At 41.8% G+C, this 22,307-nt stretch overlaps 1 pseudogene; it reads right to left on the minus strand.

Moving 5' to 3' along the window:
• Nucleotides 1-19,571: 19,571 nt before the first annotated feature.
• On the minus strand, nucleotides 19,572-21,826 carry LOC142448588 (SPRY domain-containing protein 4 pseudogene; annotated as a pseudogene).
• Between the last annotated feature and the right edge of the window lie 481 nt (nucleotides 21,827-22,307).

Genomic DNA, 22,307 nt, shown 5'->3' on the forward strand with positions numbered 1-22,307 from the left:
ACCAAACACCATCCAATATGCCTCCAAGTATTTCCTCCTCTGCTCTCCACTGCATCTCCTTGAGGCAGCACCTCTTTTGGGTCCTCCTTCTTCTATGAGAAGCAGATGTGAGTGATATTTATGAGCAAAGGAGAGAGGGGTAAGAAACATCACAGGATGGCAGCATAACTTATGTTGTTGGTTTTGTTAAGGACCATCAAACTGTCTCCAATTCAGCAACCCTGTGTACAACAGAACAAAGCACTGCAGGGTCTTGGACCATGTTCACAACTGTAATGTGGGAGTCACGGTTTCAGTCACTGTATCTGTTGGTTTCCTTGACAGTCTCCCACGTTCCCGCCAATCCTCTACTTCATCAATCATGATGGGGACTGACCTTTCTTGATAACATGTTCAAAGTCTGTAAGACTGTCTTGCCATCCTCTTTTGAAAAGAGTTTTCTGGCTTTACTTTCTCCAAGAACATGTGTTTGTTCTGGAAATTCATGGCACAGCCGATATGTTTTGCTAACACCACTTGTCTGTCACTTTGTCGAATTGTGGTGGCTTGTGTGTGTTGCTGTGAGGCTAGAAGCCATGTCACTGGCATTTCAAAGGCCAGCAGGGTCGCCCAAAGTGAACAGGTTTCAGCAGAGCTTCCAGACTCAGAACAGACAACAAAGAAGGTTTCGGCTCCCCGCTTCAGAGAAGAATCCACGGAGAAGCTCATGCATCTCTTTGAAGCAGTGTTAGATCCTGAAAGCCTAAACAAAGGAAGTCGAACATTGTTGGAGATATTGCCGGAGGAAGGACCCCCATCAGGTTCGAGGGCACTCCGAATGTGACTAGAAAGTTGGTTTCTTGGAGGGGCGCTGACTATGGTGACCTGAGTGCAGTAAAGCCTCGGGGAGAGGAGCCTTCAGGATCTTCATGTCTTCATGGGACACGACTCAAGGTAAAGAGAAACAGCTGCAAAAGTCTTCCAATGATTAAAGCTTGCCATGTGCAAAGTATGTGTTTAGGCAAATTGGAGGTGGTCAAAAATTAAGTGGAATGCATGAAGATCTATATCCTAGGCATAAATGAGCTAAAACAAACTGGTACTGGCCACTTGGGATCAGAAAATCACACAATTTACTATGCCAGGAATAACACAATTAAGAGGAATGCCTTGGCATCATTTTCAGAAAGGATCTTGCTAAATCGATCATGCAGTACAATGTGATCTGGTATTGGATTTTATCTAGCTGCCTTCAAGGAAATCCAACCAATACAGCTATGATTCAACTTTATGAACCAACCACAAAAAGCAAGTGATGAAGAAATTGAAGAATTCTACCAATGACTTCAGTCAGAAATATGCACTGAAGATGTATTGATAGATATTGGTGATTGGAATGCAAAAGTTGGAATCAAAGAGGAACATTAGTTGGAAACTATAGACTTGGTGATAGAAAGGAAGACCAGCTGCAGATCTCAGTAGAGAAATTTTCAAAACCAATGACTTGTTCATAGAAAAATACCTTTTTCTCTTAAATCATTTTATTGGGGGCTCATACAACTCTTATTGCAATCAATACACACATTCACTGTATCGAGCACATATATATTTGTTGCCATCATCATTTTAAAATAAGTTTCTTTCTACTTGAGCCCTTGGTACCAGCTCCTCAGTTTTTTCCCTCTCTCCCCCATCCTTCCTCCCTCAGGAACCCTTGATAATTTATTAATTTTTTTTCATGTCTTACACTGACCGATGTCCCCCTTCCCTCACTTTTCTGTTGTCCATCCCCCTGGGAGGGGTTATATGTAGATCATTGAGATCCATTCCCCCTTTCTCCCCCCACCTTCCCCTTAGCATCCTGGTATTGATACACTCATTATTGGTTCTGAGGATTTTATCTGTCCTGGATTCCCTGTGTTTCCAGCTCTTATCTGTACTCATGTACATGCTCTGGAAAATGCCTTTTTTTTCAACAACACAAAAGCAACTATCCACATGGACTTCCTGAGATGGTTTACACAGAAAGCAAATTGACTGTATCTGTGGGATCACAAGATGGAGAAGTTCATTATCTCAGCTGAAACCAGACAAAGGGCAGGCTGTGGAATAGACCGTCAATTGTTCATATGTAAGTTCAAGAGAAAACTAAAGAAAATTAAAACACATCAATGAGAGTCAAAATATAACCTTGAGTCTATCCTACATTAATTTTGATAACATCTCAAGAACATATTTAACACATTGAACACTGATGACAGAAGACCTGATGAGCTGTGGAAGGACATCAAGACTATCATTCATGAAAAAAGCAAAAGGTCATTAAAAAGACAGGAAATATCAAAGTGGGTGTCAGAGGAGATGCTGAAACTAATGGAAGATAGAATGAAATCAAGGAGCTGAATAGAAAATTTCTAAGGGGGCAGTTTGAAAAAATATATATAGCCAAATATTATAATAAAATATGTAAGAACCTAAAATTAGAAAACCAAAAGGGCAGAATGTGGTCAGCATAGCTAAAACTGAAAGAATTCAAGAAAACTTTGATTCCTCAAATTAAAATTTTGAAAGATTCAATAAGCAAGAAGCACCAAGAGATGATGTAAAGAATATAGTCAATGAACCCAAAAGACCTAGGTAACGTTTGACGAGTTCAGGGGGTGGCATATGTGCAAGGACCAATGGTGCTGAAGGAAGAAGTTCAAACTGCACTGAGAGCATTAGCCAAAAACAAGACTCCAGGAATGGATGGGACACCCACTGAAATGTTTCAGCAAGCTGAAGAAGCACTGGAAGCATTCCACAGCTACTTGGCCAACTAACTGGAAGAGATACATATTTGTGCCCATTCCAAAGAAAGGTGACCCCACAGAATTAGAGAACTATAGAAAAATATCATTAATTTTGTATACAAGGAAAATTTTCCTTAAGATCACCCAACGTTGATGGCAGCAGTACTTTCACAGGGAATTGCAGAAGGTCAGGCTAGATTTAGAAGAGGACATAGAACAAGAGATAGCATTGCTGATGTCAGATCAAAGCAGAGAATACCAGAAAGATGTTTGCCTGTGTTTCGTTGACTATGCAAAGACATCCGACTGTATGGACCATAATAAACTGGCAATAACCTTGAGAAGAATGGGAATTCCAGGTCACTTCGCTGTGCTCATTTGGATCTTGCACATAGATCAAGAGGCAGGGGTGCACACAGAACAATGGATCAATGCATGGTTTAAAATCAGGAAAGGTGTGCATCAGGGTTGTATCCTCTCACCATGCTTGCTCAATCTGTATGCTGAGCAAATAATCAGAAAAGGCTGGATTATATGAAGAAGAATGTGGAATCAGGATTGGAGGAATGCTTATTAATATCATGCAGTTCGCACAACCTTGCTTACTGAAAGTGGGAAGGAATTGAAGTACTTGCTGATGAAGATCAAAGATTGTAGCCTTCCATGTGGATTAGAACTCAATACAAGGAAAACTCAAATCCTCACAACGGGACCTTTAGTTGACATCATAATAAATGGAGAAAAGGTTGAAGTTGTCAAGGAGTTAGTCTTGCTTGTATTCACAATCAGTGCTCATGGTAGCAGCAGTCAAGAGATCCAAAGATGTACTACATTAGGTAAATCTGCTGCATAAGACCTCTTCAGAGGATTAGAAAGCAAGAATGTAACTTTGAGGACAAAGATGTGCCTGACCTAAGCCATGGTGTTGTCAATATCTTCCTATGCATGTGAAAGTTGAACCTAGAATAAGGAAGACTGTAGAAGAATGTATGCATTTGAATTGTGATGTTGGAGAAGAATATTGAAAGTAACATGGACGGCTTAAAGGACGAACCCTTCGGTCTTGGAAGAAGTAAGGCCAGAGTGCTTCTTTGAAGCAAAGATGGCAAGGCTTCATCTTACATACATTGGATATATTGTCAGGAGAGACCAGTCCCTGGAGAAGGACATCATGTTTGGCAAAGTGTCAGGGTGGCAAAAAAGAGGAAGGCCCTCAATGAGCTGGATGGGACACAATGGCTGCAGCCATGGCCTCAGGAATAGGAACAATTGTGAAGATGGTACATGACCATGCAGTGTCTTGTTCTGTTGTGCGTAAGGTCACTACGGGTTGGAGCCCACTCCATGGCATGTAACAACAAGCTAATTCAAAGGCATCAATTCTTCTGTGGGCTTCCTTAATCACTGTCCAGCTTTCATATGCACACGAGGTGATTGAAAATACCACACCTTGGGTCAAGTTCACCTTAAATGTCAGTGTTCCTAGTAGATATCTCAATCTCTTTGTTCTTAATGCTGTGTCCCTGATGTTGGCTATTCTAAAGTTCCTGGATCATTTCACCTTTCGGGATGTTATTGCTATATATCGTTTTTTGCCATGCCACGGTTTCCTTTCATCCTACTAAAGGCTGTGTTTTCAATATTGCCTCTTACTTTAAACATCTCTTTTCTTTTGGGCCTCTATAACCCCTTATAGGTGACAAAAGTATCTATTTATTTATTTTGACAAAAGTATTATGTTAAGCTTACAGAACAACTTAATTTTTATGTGTTACTCTTCTTATCTGCTAGACCAAGGGTCGGCAAACCTTTAGATGAAAAAGCCAATCCTGTACCTAACAGTAGTTTAAAAATTAATCGAGGGCTATAAATATATTTTTACAAACAAATTAAATCACTATTTTCTGAATGATATACTTAATTTTTTTTCCATCTTCAACAAAGCCCACATGGAGAAAACACACCAGCATGTGTGATCATGAGGTGTTGACAGGATCGAGGTCAGGCATCAGAAGACCCCAAACAATCATATCAATGCAAATGAGAGGGCTCAGAGTGGAGACCCAAAGTCCATATGTAGATAATTGGACATCCATTTGCAGAAGGGTCACAAGGAAGGGACGCATCAGTCAGGGTGCAGTATAGCACCGAAAAAATACATAACCTTCCTCTAGTTTTTTAATGCTTCCTCCCTCCCACTATCATGACCCAGTTCTACCTTACAAATCTGGCTAGACAAGAACATGTACACTGGTACACGGACAGATAAACCCCTCTGAGACAGTAATGGGTGTGGTGATGCCAAGAGGGTAAGGCAAAGTTGGGGGGAAAGGGGGCACTGATCACAATGATCAGCATTTAACCCACGTCCCCACCCTGAGGGGGACGAACAACATGGGTGAAGGGAGACAGCAGACTGTGTAAGATATGAAAATAATAATAATTTATAATTTATCAAGGGTTCCCAAGGGTGGGAGGGTGGTAGAGGGAGGGGGAAAAAGAGCTAATATCAAGGACTCAAGTAGAAAGAAATTGCTTTGAAGAGATGATGGCAACATATGTACAAATGTGCTTGAGACAATGGATGTATGGATTGTGAGAAGAGCTGTAAGAGCCCCCAATAAAATGATTTATATAAATAAATAATATAAAGTGCTAAAGAGCAAGATGTCCAAAAAAAATTTATTTTTCAGTTCTACTTCAGAGCCACATGTGCATACCGAAAGATCACCCACGCCTCTCAAGCCGCAGTCTACTGATCGCTGCCCCAGACCTTACTCTGGGGTCTGTGTTCACGCAACTGCAAGGTCCACCGCGATGTTGACAGGCCAAAAATTTGCCAAATAATCAAGTCCTGCTGTCTTTCATTGTTGAGCTGCTTCCCTTAATCGCTTTCCTCTCACGTTTTATCACAAACAAGAAGCCAGATTGTTCCTTCAAACACTCCCCACGGACTCCTCACCAGCAACACCAGTCACAACCATATGCCTATATGCCTCTACACGGATATCTAGACTTTTAACACAAAGCTCTTCACAATCAACCCAGCTCCTGCCCACTCCCCACATCCTAAAGCAGTTCCCACATTTGTAGGCATTTGTTATAGAAGCACCTCATTTCCCGATGCCAAAAGCTATATTCTGCTCTAACACATTACCACAAACTTACTGGCTCAAAACAACGCAGATGTGTTACCTGAGACTTCTGGATACCAGAAGTTGGAAATGGCACTTAATGAGGGGAAAAAAATTGAGATGTTCTCAGGATATCTTCCAAAAGCTGATTCTTCTGAAATCTGTAGAAGAGAATATGGCCCCTACGCTTTTTCAGTTTCTGGAAGCGACATGTATTCCTTGGCTCCCGACTCTCATCTGTAACACAACAATGGGAGGTTGTGTCTTCCTCACACCACATCCTTCTGTTTAGCAGCCTTAATTCCCCTTTGCCAAGTAACATGTATTCACAAATGCAGTAGACTGGGGCATAGGAAACTTGAGGGGGGATTTATTCTGCCTACTACACCAAGATTTTCAAGTTTACTGGCAAATATTAAATTTCTAACAATTGGTTACAAGCTCTGAGGACAGTGTAACACTTAAGCATTGGATGACCAGCTGACAGACTGATAACTAATTCCCACCCAGAGACACCTTATGAGAGGCCTGGTGATCTGCTTCCAAAAGGTCAAAGAGCAAAAAACCAAGTCCGCATTGACTCATCATGATGCGGAGGCCAGAGTAGAACTGTCTCGGTAGGTATCTAAGACTGAAGGAGCCCTGGTGGCGCAGAGGTTAAGGGGCTTGCTCTCTAACTGAAAGGTCACTAACACTCCACAGGAGAATGAGAATGAAGTGACAGTCTGCTTTCAGGAATAGTCCAGCTTTGTGACCCTTCTGGAGCAGTTCTACTCTGTTCTTTGGAGCTGCTATGACTCAGAATGCACTCAACAGCAAGGGCTTTGGTGCTTGGTCTTAATCTTTAAAACCAAGCAAGAAGAAGCCACATCAGCATAAGTTTTTCAATTGCATTAAATAACTTAGTTTTACTGTGTAGGCATTGAGGAGACCATGAATTTTCTTAATCCTTGAAGAGCTGTGAACAGATTTTCATTCTAGAATCATCAGTTGAGATATAATTTAAATGACCTACTGGCAAATACTATTAAGTAGGAGATAAATTATATATCTAAAATTATATATAAAATGGGGGGAGCCTTCTATGTGAACATAATAGAAATCTGTTTCTATGCCACTCCGATAGAATTGAACAATAATAAAGAGCTCATCAGATGTAGCTGAGCAGCATGTTGAAGACATTTTTGCTGCAAAGGATACTTAAAGATCAGTAAGCCAAGCATATAATACAGAAGACCAAGAAAAGCAAACAGAAACAAAAGTTGAGAAGGAAGAAGATCCAAAAGCAGTGTTGAAGGGAATCAGATTCTGGCCAGATCCCCTACAACAAGCTTCTTCTTTCCCAGATTGCTTAGAATGCTGGTAGCATTTCATTAGAATCTTCTTTGGGACTCTGTCTTGCACCAAGCTTCTTAGCTTGGGCAGCCTGATCCAATAAATGATGAAGGCAGACCTAGCAGACCCACCCATGTAGGAACACACAGAAAAGCTCTGGGTAGTCATTGTAGCTCCAGAATGCCCTCCAGGATTAAGAGACGCTATCATGAGGTTAGTCATGGGGTGTTTTCCTTTGCCCAAGTGAGCTTTCTCCCCACTTTTCAATCTTCCCCCCAAGAGTTATTGTTGAGTTGATGCCAACTCCCACCAAGGTCACTTGCCCCAGTGGGCTTCCTAAATTGTGACTTTTGTGGAAATATATTGTTCAGTATTTCTCCCATGGAGTCCTTGGGTAGGTTTGAACAGTCAACTCTCATTGAGCAGCTGTGCGCATAACTGTTGCATCATCAGCATTCTTTAAGAAATTCCTGACACATACACACACACAACACACTGATAAGAAAGGGAGGTATGAAAACACCCAGCACAAAAGTTATAAAATGGCATCACAGAGTGCACAGATGAAGGTAATAACCCTGAATATCAATGGACCGAACACAGGTATTTAAAGACTGAGACTAGCAGACTGGCTTAGAAAACACAACCCATCAATTTTCTGTCTACAGGAGACACATCTCAAGACAACAGACAAAAAGACTGAGAATCAAAATCTGGAGAAAAATATACCAAGCAAAGAGCTATTAAAAAAAAGCAGGGGCTACAATCCTAATCTCAGATAAAATTGACCTCAAAGTGCAAACTATAAGAAGAGATAAGGAGGGACACTATATAATGCTGAAAAGAATGCTAGACAAAGAATCACTAAGCATTCTAAACATATATTCCCCAAACATATATTCAGAAACCTGCTGAATGCATCAACCAAATGCTCCAAAAGATGGTAAAAGAAATCACAGGCTCAACAATTACAGTAAGTGACTTCAATACACTGTTGTCTGAGAAAGATATATCACAGGGAAAGAAACGCAACAAGGAGCCTAGAGATCTAAATACTACAATTAGACAATTTGACCTGTTAGATATTACAGAACTCTTCATCCAAATGCAAAAAAAATTGTATTCTTTTCAAGTCCCCATGGCCCATATTCAAAGCTCGAACACTTGCTGGAGCTTAGGCAAATCTGCATAAATCTAAGCACATTGATATCATACAGACCACGCTCTCTGACCACTGGGCCATAAGGCTGGAAATCAACAAAAGGAAGATGAAGAAAAAAGAGCAAAAAATTGGAAGATGAATAATTCTTTTACAAAAGAAATGTGTGGCCCAGATCAAAGATGAAATTAGGAAATTTCCAGAAACCAACAAAAATGAGAATACAACATACCAAAATTTATGGGACACAGCAAAGGCAGTTATCAGATTAAGTTTCATAGCAATACATGCACACTTGAAAGCGTAAGAGAGACTTATGATTGATATGCTGGCACAAAATTTACAAAACTAGAACAGAGTTGTGTCAGTCTGGGTAGACTAGACAAACAAAGCCATGGACACACGTATGTGTATAAGGGAGAGGTTTATATAAAAGAGGAATTGCACATTGAGAAAACATCCTAACCCAGTCTAGTCCAAGGCCATAAGTCTGATATTAACCCATATGTCTAATACCAATCTATAAAGTCCTCTTCAGACCCATGAAACACATACAATGATGCTGAATGCAGGACAATCACAGGCCAGTGGGTAGAAAGTCTTTAGATCCAGTGGCGTTGTAAGCATCTCAGTGCTGGCAGGGGTCTCTCTGTGGTTTCTCTGGCTTCAGAGGTCTGGTTGCATTCATGTACCTTAGCTTTTGCAATGTCTCCCAGGGAGTGGCAGAGAGAGAGCAGTGTCTTCTATCTCCAAAGGGAAGTATCAGATTTCCCAGAATTCTCAGGAGAAGTCCATGCTCACACAGAAGTCTCACTGGCTAGCTCCAGATTGACAGCCTAAACTCCACCCCTACACTCTTAATCCTTAAATTGACACAGATTAGGTGACTACCACAAGAGGCAATAGTATTGACTACTAAATAGCAAAAGAAAAGAAATAATAAAAATCAGGGCTGAGATTCAGGAGAGGGAAAATAAGAAAACTGTAAAAAAATTAATGCTGCTAAAAAGTTAGTTCTTTGAAAGGATAAGCAGAATCAACAGACCACTTGCAAACCTAACCAAAGAAAGGAAGGAAAAAATTTCAGTAGCAAGAAAAGAGGGGACATTACACCAGACCCTAATGAAATCAAAATGATAATTACACAATAGTACAAAGCATTGTATTTCAATGAATTTAACAACTTGGAAGACATGGACAAATTCTTGGAAAAGCAATCCCTCCCTAGACTATCCATGATGGATGTCAAGAATCTCAACAGACCCATAGCAATAGAAGAACTAGGCAAGTTTATCAAGGGAATACCAACAAAAAAATCCCCAGAACCAGATGGCTTCACTAGAGAATTCTACCAAGCATTCAGGGAAGAACCTACACCAATCCTGCACAAACTCTTCCAGAACATAGAAAAAGACAGCAAACTCCTGAACTACTTCTATGAAGCTAGCATAACTCTGATACTGAAACTAGGCAAGGATCCCACAAGAATTGAGAACTACAGACCAATACCCCTAATGAACATCGATGTAAAAAATCCTTAATACTGGCCAATGACATACAAAAGTATATGAAACAAAAAATTCACCATGACCAAGTGGGATTCATACCAAGGATACACAGATGGTTCAACATTCAAAAGACCATTAGTATAATTCGACACATTGATATGAAAATGTATAAGAACCCCATGAAAATATAGATAGATGTGTAAAAAGCATTTGACAACATCCAACACCAATTCCTGTTTAAGACACTCAAGAAGATAGGAATAGAAGGAATATTCCTCAAGACAATACAATCTATATATGAAAAACCAAGAGCCAACATGGTAGTCAATGGAGAAAAGACTAATGTAATCCCACTGAAAAAGGGGATCAGACAAGGATGCTCCTTGTCCCAACTCTTATTTAACACCAAACTGGAGGTTTTAGCTAACAGAATAAGGGCGGGAGGGGGGGGGGGAAGAAGACATCAAAGGTAATCGCATGGGGAAGGAAGAGGTGAAACTATTGTTATTCACAGATGATATGATTTTATATAAGGAAAATCCCAAAAACTCCACAAGGGGAGTACTGGAAGCAATAGAGGACTATGGCAGAGTGGCAGGATACAAGGTCAACAAACAGAGGTCTATTGGACTGCTATACACATCGGACAAGACCACAGAAGAGGAGATAAAAAAGCTGGTACCCTTCACAATAGTCAAGCACAAATTGAAATATCTAGGGATATAGCTGACTAAAAGAACAAAGGATGTATATGAGGAAAACTACAGAACACTATTACAAGAAACTGAGAGTGACCTCAACAAATGGAAGAATATCCCATGGTCATGGATGGGAAGACGCAATATAGTAAAGATGTCAGTTCTGCCCAAGGCACTATATAAGTTTAATGCAATCCTGATACAATTACCCTCATCTTTCTTCACAGTAATGGAAAAACTGACTACCAACAACTTCATATGGAGAGGGAAAAAGCCCCGAATTAGCAGAGAACTCCTCAAGAAAAAGCACAGAATGGGAGGGTTTGCTTATCTGACTTTAGCGAATACTATACAGCCACAGTGGTCATAACAGCATGATATTGGTATAATGACTGATACTCAGCCCAATGGGAAAGAACTGAAAACCCAGAAATAAAATCATCAGCATACAGACAACTGATTTTTGATAAGGTTCAAAAATATTAAATGGAAGTAGATGTCATCTTCAACAAGTGGTGCTGGAAAAAATGGATATCTACCTACAGAAAAAAAGGAAGCAAGACCCTTATCTTACTCCATGCATAAGAATAAACTCAAGGTGGATCGCAGAACTTGAGGTAAAACCCCAAAGTATTAGGGCCATCAATGAGGGAACTGGGACAAATCTAACTTTGGTGCAGAGAATACATAGGCTATCTGAAATAGGGAAGGACACAAATAGAGTTAAGTCACAAATTGACAAGTGGGATGTACTGATGATAAAACACCTGTGTACATGAGAAGAATTCACCCAGAAAATAATAAGAGATCCCATGGATTGGGAAAACACCTTTAGCAATGACACATCAGATAAAGGCCTTATTACTAAAATCTATAATACTCTGTATCTTCCAAAAGGGAAAATAAAAAAAACAACAACTAATTGCCCACAGAGGAGGTGGACAAAGGAGACCTGAACAGAAGTTTCACAAGGGCAGAAATTGGAATGACCAATAAACATATGAGGAAATGTTCCTGCTCATTAGTCAGAAGAGAAATGCAAATTAAAACAACTATGAGACACCACCGAACACCCTCAATGATAACCCAATTCCAAAAGTTAGAAAGCATCAAGTGTTGGAGGGGTTCTGGGGAAATAGGAACTCTCATCCCCTGCTGGTGGACCTGGAAGTATGTATAGCCACTAGAGAAATTGATTTGGAGATATCTAACACAAATCGAAATGGAGCTACCATACAACCCAGCAATCCCCCTCCTGGGAAAATACCCAGAAGAGGCATGAAACAGACCACAGCCAGACATCAGTGCTCCAGTGTTCATTGCGGCACAGTTCACAATTGCAAGGACTTCGAAACAACCCAAATTTCCTTCAACAGACAAATGGATTAAAAAACTGTGGCACGTACATACAATGGAGGACTGCGCATCATACAAAGCAGTGAGAAACGCATGAAGCACATTGTCACATGGGAAGAGCTGGAGGAAATCATGCTACGTGAAGTAAGCCAAGCACAACAGGACAAGTACAACATGACTCTGCTGCGGTAAGCTGAAACAAACAAATACAAAAGTGGCATTGGAAAAAGCTACTGTATACAAATATTCCTGGGGTGAGGTCCAGGTAGTATGACAGGGGCCAGACCAAATCCAGAGATATGTTTGGTAGCCAACTAAAAAGGAGGGAGAAGAAATTAAAAAAAAAACATGAGTAGCAGGGAAACAGGGCACTAACCAACCCAAGGGGAGAGTATTGTTTATATCGCCACAGGGAATGAGGGACCTGACTTCAACCCGGTGACCAAAATGTGAATGCAATATACCAGCATGAAGCAGGGACACAATAGAGAGGTGTGAGGGGCCAAACCCAATCCCAACTAAGTAAACACACCCCCTCTTCCCTCCAGAAGAATTTACTTCAGAGAACAGCACCAAGGCTACAGCTCAGGTAAAGAGACATGTCTGATCAGTGCACACAGGAGCAAATAAAGAGGGAGGAAAGAGAGAGTGGAGCACGTCCTGGTCCACCAAGCCTTGAGGAAAATATCCTTGCTCAGAGCAGCCAATGCACAGAAAGGACCATATGGCTGGCCCCACTGCAAGACACAACATCCCACACTGACCCATAGCCCTAGGGGGGCAAAACAATGGAAGCATAGTGCAGGAATTACACTGATCTGACCACATCACATTGAGGCAAAACACTAAGGGCATGCAACAGAACAGCAAGAGGAGCAGAGCAAGGAAGTCCTGAGAGAATACCAAAAATAGACTTTGGGGCCAGGATATGGTACCCCATCAGATTTGACCGGAAAACACTCCAAAAGTCAACAAACAGACCTTGAACTCTTTACAGGCTTTTCTCTCTTTTTTAGTCATTAGTTTATTGTTGTTGTTTTGTTTTTTCTCTTGTTTTGTTTTGCTCTGTCTTGCTTTTTGTGCATATTATTATCTCTGCAGGTTTATCTAGATAAGATAGCTGAATAATCAATCTGGAGGAGAAAACAATGGATTGATAGTGCGGGGGAACATGGGAGATGGAGAGGTGGGGGAAAAGAAGTGGTGTTAACAAACCCAAGAACAAGGGAACAACAAGTCATCCAAAATCAGTGGCAAGGAGGGTGTAGGCGGCCTCATAGGGCTTGATCAAGGGCAGTATAACCTAGAGAAAATACTGAAACCCAAATGAAGGCTGAGCATGATAGTGGAACAAGAAAAAAGTATAAGGAAATAGAGGAAAGAACTAGGAGGCAAAGGGCATTTATAGAGGTCTAAAAACAGGCATGCACATATAAAAATAAACTTATATATGATGAAAAAATTTTTAATTTTTAAAAATGAAAAAACCTTATATATGATGATAGGGAAATAGATCTATCTGCATATATTTATATGTTTAGTATTAAGGAAGCAGATGGACATTGGGCCTCTATTCAAGTACTTCCTCTATGCAAGAACACTTTGTTCCATGATGCTCAATTCCTGACATGATTGCTGAAGACAAACGGGTCCATAAGCAAATGTGGTGAAGAAAGCTGATGGTGCCTGGCTATCAAAAGCATCTGGGATCTAAAAGTCTTGAAGATAAACAAGCAGCCATCTAGCTGAGAAGCAACAACACCCACATAGAAGAAGCCCACCAGACTGTGTGATCACAAGGTGTGAAAGGGATCAGGTACAAGGCATCAAAGAACAAAAAAATCACATTATTGTGAATGAGGGGTAGTGCGGAGTAGAGACTCCAAACCCATCTGTAGGCAACTGGACATCCCCTTACAGAAAGATCTTGGGGAGGAGATGAGCCAGTCAGGTGCAGTGTAGCAACAATGAAACATACAACTTTCCTCTAGTTGTTTAATGCTTCCTCCACCCCCCTCCCCACCCCCAACTATCATGGTCCCCATTCTACCTTACAAATCTGACTAGACCAGAAGATGTACACTGGTACAGATAAGAACTGGAAACACAGGGAATCCAGGACAGATAAAACTCTCAGGACCAATAATGAGAGTAGCTTTAGCAGGAGGGGAAGGGGAAGGAGGGCTAGAAAGGGGGACCTGATTATAAGGATCTACCTATAACCCCCTCCCTGGGGGACAGACAACAGATAAGTGGGTGAATGGAGACATCAGACAGTGTAAGACGTGAAAAATAATAATAATTTATAAATTATCAAGGATTCAATGAGGGGGGTGGGTTGAGGGGGGGGGAATGAGGAGCTGATACCAAGGGCTCAAGTAGAAAGCAAATGTCCTGAGAATGATGAAGGCAACAAATGTACAAATGTGCTTGATACACTGGATGTACATATGGATTGTGATAAGAATTGTATGAGCCCCCAGTAAAATGATTTAAAAGCAAAGAAAAAGACAATGAAATCCCCAATAAATATTCAGCATGCTTAATTAAGAAATAAATGGACAATTGTGTGAACCAACAAATCCAAAATATGCTGCATTGGAAAAACTCTAAAATTAATGAATCCCTTCCAAAATTGGTTTAAAAAAAAGAAAGGGGAGACATAAATGGCTCTTATCAAAGAGATTAAAAAGATAATGAGGATGGTAAGAATAACTTTATCTAATGATATTAAAGTACAGACAAAATAGCCATATCTGTACAAATAGAAAGCTTATCAAACTTAACACAAGGAACAGATAACTTGATTATTCCTGTACACATACAAGATATCAAACTAGTTGTTTTAAAACTACTTATAGAGAAAACCTAGGTCAACGGTTATCTGTATCTGTTTTTCCAAATATCCAAAGAAGAAATAATTCTAATCTTAAATAAACTCTTCTAGAATATATATATATATATAATTCTTCCAAACTCATTTTATGAGGCCAGAGTAATCTTTATAACAAAACTTGAAATGCCAATAGAATTGAGGAAAGTTATAAACCAATTTCACTCATGGACATAGGTGTAAGTAAGACTCACACAAAACACCAGCCAATGTAACAAAACATTAGCTAAAATTAAGAATACATCATGCTCAATTTAGGATTTATTTGCTAAGGAAACCAAGGTTAGTTTAACCTTAGAAAATCAATTAATATCATTTGCCATATTGTTCCAGAACCTGTTAGTTTGCCATCTTGTCCCAGAACCTGGAAATTATGTCACTTGTTCAGGTTTTCGCAGATCGTCCAGACTAAGGCTAGAAGATATACTTCTCAAAATTATCCAAGAAAAACCTAACAGATGGCAACAGAATCTCATCTGCTGTACAGGCGGAAGAAGAGCCCCATAAGTGCACAATGGTTACACATTGAATTTAAGCGTGCCAAGAGGATGATCAAGAAGATGGCACCGTGCCAGCCTTCATTTTGTTCTCACTGTGAGTCAAAACCAACTCAATAGCAAGTGACAACAATAATTAAAATAACAGTTTATTGGGGGAAATTTCAATGATCTTCCCCAATCAATTAATACATTTCTTATCCATTCCTAACAAAATCTTTTAAAATGACAGCGAACTTCCAAACTTGATTTTATTATGAGAAATTCAATAAGCATGTAATACGGCTATCGGATTAAAAGACTTTTAAAATAATCTCCCTAAGAGTTGCTTGTCTCCTACATTATAATGGTAGCTCTTTTGGGATGAAGGCCTGTTTGGGGAGTGAAGCGGGAGCTGAAAATAAGTGGGTATGTGGCAATGTGTCATCCCCTGAAGGCAGAGACCCTAGTACACATATTTTTTTGAAGAGCACTTAGCCCAAAGCTCTTCACAGAAAAGATAAGCAAGCCACGTTATTGACTGACAAAGGGGTGCCGTAAGAACTTGCCACCGTGTCATCACGATGATTATGGTAGTGGGGATTGTTGGAGCTGCCACATGCTTGCTCGGGGTGCTGAGTGGGTCACCATCCACCCAGAGTGCTTACGGAACCAGTCATTGCATTTTTCATAGCAAGTGCAAAAGACTTCATTTTGTCCAAAATTCAAACTAGAATTTTACAGTATAAATTGCTCTTGGCCAATTACTTTCTTTGAAACACACTCATAATAGTAGTATCCTATATGGGTACATTTTCTACCCAGTGACAGAAAGATAAAGCAAAAACATTCATCCTTAAAGCGTAATATGAAATGAAGAGAGGTGTACTCGTTATGAGCTGAAGAGGGAGATGCGCTAGATTATGGGATGGAGAGGGTGAGATTTCAGTCCTGCCTGCGATATTAGCTAGCTTTGTGACATTTGGTTAAGAAACTTTGATGGAACCATGGGTTAAGCACCAGGTTGCTAACTACAATGTTGGTGGTTCAAGCCCAGCAGCTCCTCCATGGGAGTAAGATGAGCCAATGGGCTCCAGTGAAAACTTATAGTTTTGGAAATTCTCAGGTACAGTTCAACTCTGTCCTATACCAAAATACCAAGCAAAAACACCCACTGACATCAAGATGATTTTGACTTATGGTGACCTGGGATAGGCATTCTAAGGTTGTAAGTCTTCATAGAAGCAAAGAATCTCATCTCACTCCACAGAGCAGCCAGTCCCAGGGAGAGTACACGGGAGAGTGTCCCCAGGGCTCCCTGCTGAGTTGGACAGTGTAGCAATCAATCAGAGACACCACAAGGCAGTGTAACCTTGCTCTGGACGCAACCTTTTCGATGCCTATTTCCTAATCTGAAATGCATTCTCTGATTTACTCATTCGTTCCATGAGGGTTTATTAAGAACTTATTACGTGTCGGCATGCAGACTGGGAAATTAACAGTTAGGGAAATTAACAGTAATAGAGGATATCAAAGTACATTATTACAGGTAATTCACTATGTAAAGCTGGGCAAGAGAAGTGTGTGATTTCACCAAATAAGAGGGTACAAGTCTGATGACATAATCAGAATTAAACTTAACTAAACAAAAAGTTTAAAGTGTGAAGTGATTATGTCTCAACACATTGATCATGCCGACACTTCTGAAGAAGGTATGCCCATCTGTCTAAAAAAGAGGCTGTCTTGGAAACCTACTGGGACAGTTCTACCTGGTTCTCCAGGGTCTCTAAGAGTTAGAATCAACTCGAAAGCAGTGGGTGGCCACTCTTCCATGAAGAACGCAGTGCTCTTGGACTTGTACCACACGGCGCACTCGAGAGACTCCATGTTTCTTTTCCATGTACTTTAGGTTTGTAGAATGAAAGGCATCTTGAACGAGCAAAACCAGAGCTGTAGGGTGACTCTGTGTTCCCAATTAAATTCTCCTACGACAATCCTAGCTACCCTCCAAGAATGCGCACTGTTGTGGTGGGAAAATTTCCCATCTCAATTTCCCTGGCCTTTTTCTCAGCAGCATAGTTTAGCTTTCACTTTTCGGAAAACGGACTTCCAAATAAGGTCCCGTGAGCATCCAGTGTCCTTCAAGAGCCATCAAGATGATTATCCCTTTGGGAATCTCAACTTTCTGTACTGAACGCTCCGCCTTGAATTTAACTGGTGGATTCCCTCGGAAGCCACTGTGCTTTCTAGGTCATATCGATAAATCTACGATGTGTCCTCATTTGCAGTTTGTTCTGTAAAATCATCTTGCTTCAGAGACTGAAGGAACGGTCAGCTCTTTGAGCTAGCTGGTCCTCGTTCACTCACAGAGATGAAAGTTTTCTGAGATTGAGATGTACATTTAAAATTGGGAATGACGGGTTACATGAGATCAGAGGGTGATGTGAGGGTCTTCTAGTGAACTTCAGTCACTGGGACTCCCTTGGTGGAGGCTGACAGTCCCCCCTGTCTCGGTTCATCATTGGCGGTTTCCTTAAAATAACAAAATAACAATCTATAAATTATCAAGGGCTCATGAGGGAGGCTAGAGCAGGGAGGGAGGGGGGAAAAAAGAGGACCTGATGCAAAGGGCTTAAGTGGAGAGCAAATGCTTTGAAAATGATTAGGGCAAAGAATGTACAGATGTGCTTTATACAATTGATGTATGTATACGTATGGATTGTGATAAGAGTTGTATGAGCCCCTAATACAACGTAAAAAATTAAAAAAAATAATAATAATCTATCCATCTAAATATTGGGTTGAGTAGGTTTTTGTTTGTTATTTGCTTTTAATGTGAGGCAGCATTTCTGCACTCTTGTTGCAAAGCTTCTGTGAGCTGAGAAGATGTCTGCTGGGGTTTTGTGAAACACTTGATATGAGATCTGACTGCAAAAGCATTTTCCCCCCATGGTACAAAATGTATGTGCCTCCTTTTTTTAAAAGTGCTTTAAAGAGATGAATGCATTTGTATTCCTGGGAGAATCTGCCTGCAGCCACCCACTACGTTTTGTTTCAACCAACTCAAACTCACTGCCATTGAGTCGATACCAACTCTTAGTGATCTTGTAGGGCAGGGTAGAGCTGCCTCAGTGGGTTTCTGAGACTAGACCTCTTCTTCTCTCTTTTGCAAAATTTCTTGATTTTACACGTGTGTGTGTTTGCTCAAATAAAACTTTAATTGCACAAATCATTGTTTTTGTTAAGCCCAGACCATTCTACTCCCTGAAGGCCATCCATTTAGATCACCATTCTCGAAAGTTAAAAATAATAGATAGACCTCCAAGTCAGACAGGGCCCCAACAATAAATAGTTTCTATACATATTCATTCACCCCACTGGGTTTTTTTTCCCTGACACCAAATCTGCTAAGCAAGCGGGATGGCGGCTTAGATCTGAGCAGGCCCAACTGCGGGCTGTGCAAAGCCTCTGACCTTCCTCCAGAGATGGCCCAATGGTGGCAGAAAGGCAGAGAGACCATCTCAAGAATCGATACTTGCAGTATGAACTCCACATCTTTCCCAAGCGTCCTCTTCATCCCCTCTGGTCGTAATTGTAATTGGTGCAAAGATTAGAAGGGACTGGCCGGGTGTCCCAGGAGTGCAGATTCAGGTGCATGCACTCAGAGGGTGGGGGGCTGCATCTGGGATGGCCTGGGAGACCATGGCACTGAGGTACTGAGTGAGGGTTGAGTTCTCACCCCCACAACTGGGTCAACAATGCATTTACAGAGGGAGCAGGGGCCCAGAATCGGCATGCGCTAAAGAGAAAAGCCAAATCGATGAACCACTCCTCCCACCAGAGGCAGACCGGCTTTACTCTGGAGACAGTTGGTAGAGCTCTAAGGTCAAGGCAAAGTTACACACAGGCAGGGGAGGGATCAGCATCAATGAGAGTACATTCAAACAAAGCTTAAAGACTCGCCCAGAACACGGAGTCCATTCACTCAGAAGGTCTGTGGTGAGGACCGAAGGCAGCAAGTCTTCAGAGAAAGCTCGCTATGGTGACCCAGGAAATTGGTTGAGTTAGAGGATCGAGTTAGGAGGTTGGGATGAGATGTGGTGGGGAGAGTGGCCTCACTTTCACAGGGCAGGGAACAGAGAAAGGTGACAAGATATTGCACAGGACCCAATGAATTAGGATGGAAAGACTTCTTGGGACCAAGTGTAGAAACCTCACCAGAAGACTGGCCAAAAACACGATTAGGGGCTCCAGTAGCTCACACACGGGAGATCCCCAGGTACCTCAAGCCCCGAGTGGGTCAGCAGCTCTCTATCCCAAAGGGCAAAGACAGATACGACTGGACCCCAGAAATCCGACTGCAGCGTGTGAACCACGGCCACTCAGCTCCCACCCACCAGGTTCAGCATCTGGGCCTCATCTTTCAGAAGCAGCCCCACATTCTCTGGCCTGCCAATGTCCTCAGTTGGGGTTTTCTCCTTGGCACACATGTTATGCCACTGGCGCTGGGCATAGGTGAACACCCAGGAATGATCATCGACACTGATGCAGCTGTCCCAGGAGATGTCCACGTCTGCCACTCCTATCCGGAATCGCTGGGAGCACTTAATTATCATTTCCCAGTAGTGCCTGTAGCTGGTAGCCGCAGTCTCCCCTAGCACCACTGTCCACTCTCGGAAGCACTCCACATTCAGGGCCGCCTTAGTGGGCTCCAATCCCATCACACCATACTCGGCACCAGCATCACCTGTGAGCAGTGCGAGGCTACTGTAGGCGGTGGATTTCTTCCCGTTTAAATGGATGCCTCCCCGGGTGTCTGCGCCAATTCCCAGCCGCTTGGCACCTCACAACAGTATAGCAGCCTATGCAAATTTTTGAGTTGTAAATAAAATATGATTCTAGTTTCATATTTATTTATTTTTAGAAATCATTTTGTTGGGGGTTCTTCCAGCTCTTATAACTATCAACATACATCATTTGTATCAATTGGACATATGTTGCCATCATCATTTTCAAAACATTTTCTTTCTACTTGAGCCCTTGGTATCAGCTCCTCATTTTTTTCCTCCCTCCCCCATCCTTCCACCATCATGAACCCTTGATAAATTATAAATTATTATTATTTTTATATCATAGACCATCCATTGTCAAGTGTAAAAAGCCCCATCTTTCTCCCATGGAGCAGCTGGTGGTTTTGAACTGCTGGCCTTGTGGATTGCACCCCAACACAGAACCACGACGTTATCGGGGTATGGACAGATTTTATTTGGAATAAGCCCATACATGTATGAACTCTAATAACAATATTTTTTATTCCCCCTCCTGTATCCCCATCCTCTCTCATGTGTTTGCACAATGCTAGGCCCTAACGAAGGCAGCGCTTGGATCCTGTACTTTCTTGGCAAAATACTGGGGAAAGGATGGTCTTACTCTGCCTTTAACTTTAGTCAGTCAGCTACCTTTCTAAGGGGTCCTGAAACAAAGACGTAGGTGCAGGGAATTTATCTTTGTACATATAGACATATATCACATATGTACATAGCTCACATATGGGAGGAAATGGAGGCAGTGAGGCCAGATGGAGTTGGTTATATTGTGTACCCTCGAGCCTAATCAGACTCGTGGTAACAGCATAATAGAATAGAACTACCATAGTGTTTCCTGGGATGTAATCGTTAGGGACACTGGTTGCCTCCCTATGTGCTGAGGAGCCGCTGGATGGGTCAACCCCACCAATTTCTTGGTTACTCTCTGAGCGTTTAACCACTGAATCACCAGGGCTCATTACAGGGGAGGGAGATAACCAGCAAAGCAAGTCTGAACAAGCCAGAGCCACCCTGGGAATCTGGCTCTCCAGGATCATTGGAGTAACCATCTCAGGTGACCCCAACATTGCCCTGCCAGGGGTCAGGGAAGCTGCTCTGTTTGTCTACTGACTCTTTTTCGCTGAGAGTATTCATGGGCATTGCTAAATTGAGAAGAGCTTGTCTATGGGTTGAGGTGAATTTGGGGGGGGGACACAAGGTGAGGCAGTGATAGGATTTACTATATCAATCACCCTTCATTGTGATGTTCAGATAAAAATGATCTTATACCTTGTATGATAGCTGTGAACATTACTGTGTTTTCCTATCCATAATTAACAAGGAAAAAAATTCTGTAAGAACTTCCAGGGATGTGGGGAATGTGTGAGAGGGCCAGGGAAGACGCATAGCTATGCATAAATGCCATGTGCGCTCTGCCAGCACACGGTCCTCTGACCTCAAAACAGGAGTCTAACCTTGGCTTGCCCTCATAATCTCCTTTGATGGGAACCTGATGAGAGGGGCTGGGTAGAAAGTCTAGGTTCGTGGTAAATGTTTATTTAGCTCAGCCACTTCAAAAGCATTTACCGGAGAAACAAGACAGGTGAATCAACATCCCTCAGCCATGTCGGTCTTAGCCTGGGGGACAGAATCTAGTTAGGGCATTGGTTCACCTGCAGCTTACCTGACATGAGACCGGTTTGAGAAGCGGTGACAACCAAGGTCAAGTTCAAGCTGCCTTACCCTTCTCCTGCAGAGGAGGGTTTTATGAAGGACAGTGGCTTCCAAGCAAGTGCCTGTCAGGATCATGTGGAAGGGGCAGCTATGGAAAGAGATTGCTGGTGCCACCACTGGTTTCTAAGTCTGCAGCCCAAATGGAAGACACTGATAGGATCCACCCGTGGATACCTATGAAGGAGATTCCATGGAGCGTCATTCTGTTACGTATAAAATGAGCCAGCCGAGAAGCATAAAGACGCCTCTTTAGTTACCAGCATGGGCCAGGTGTGGAGGAGACCTCCAGACCCCAGATCCCTGCGCAGTGAATCTCCTGGACCTAGAAGACAGCTACACCATCAGAGCAGCATCAGCAGAAGCGGGAACCAGAGCATGGGGCGAAGTCATGGGCTTTACAACCTTGGAGCAGGTAAAGAAGAATGGTATTGTGCAGGA

Source organism: Tenrec ecaudatus, chromosome 5 (assembly GCF_050624435.1).
Source record: "Tenrec ecaudatus isolate mTenEca1 chromosome 5, mTenEca1.hap1, whole genome shotgun sequence".
NCBI lineage: Eukaryota > Metazoa > Chordata > Mammalia > Afrosoricida > Tenrecidae > Tenrec > Tenrec ecaudatus.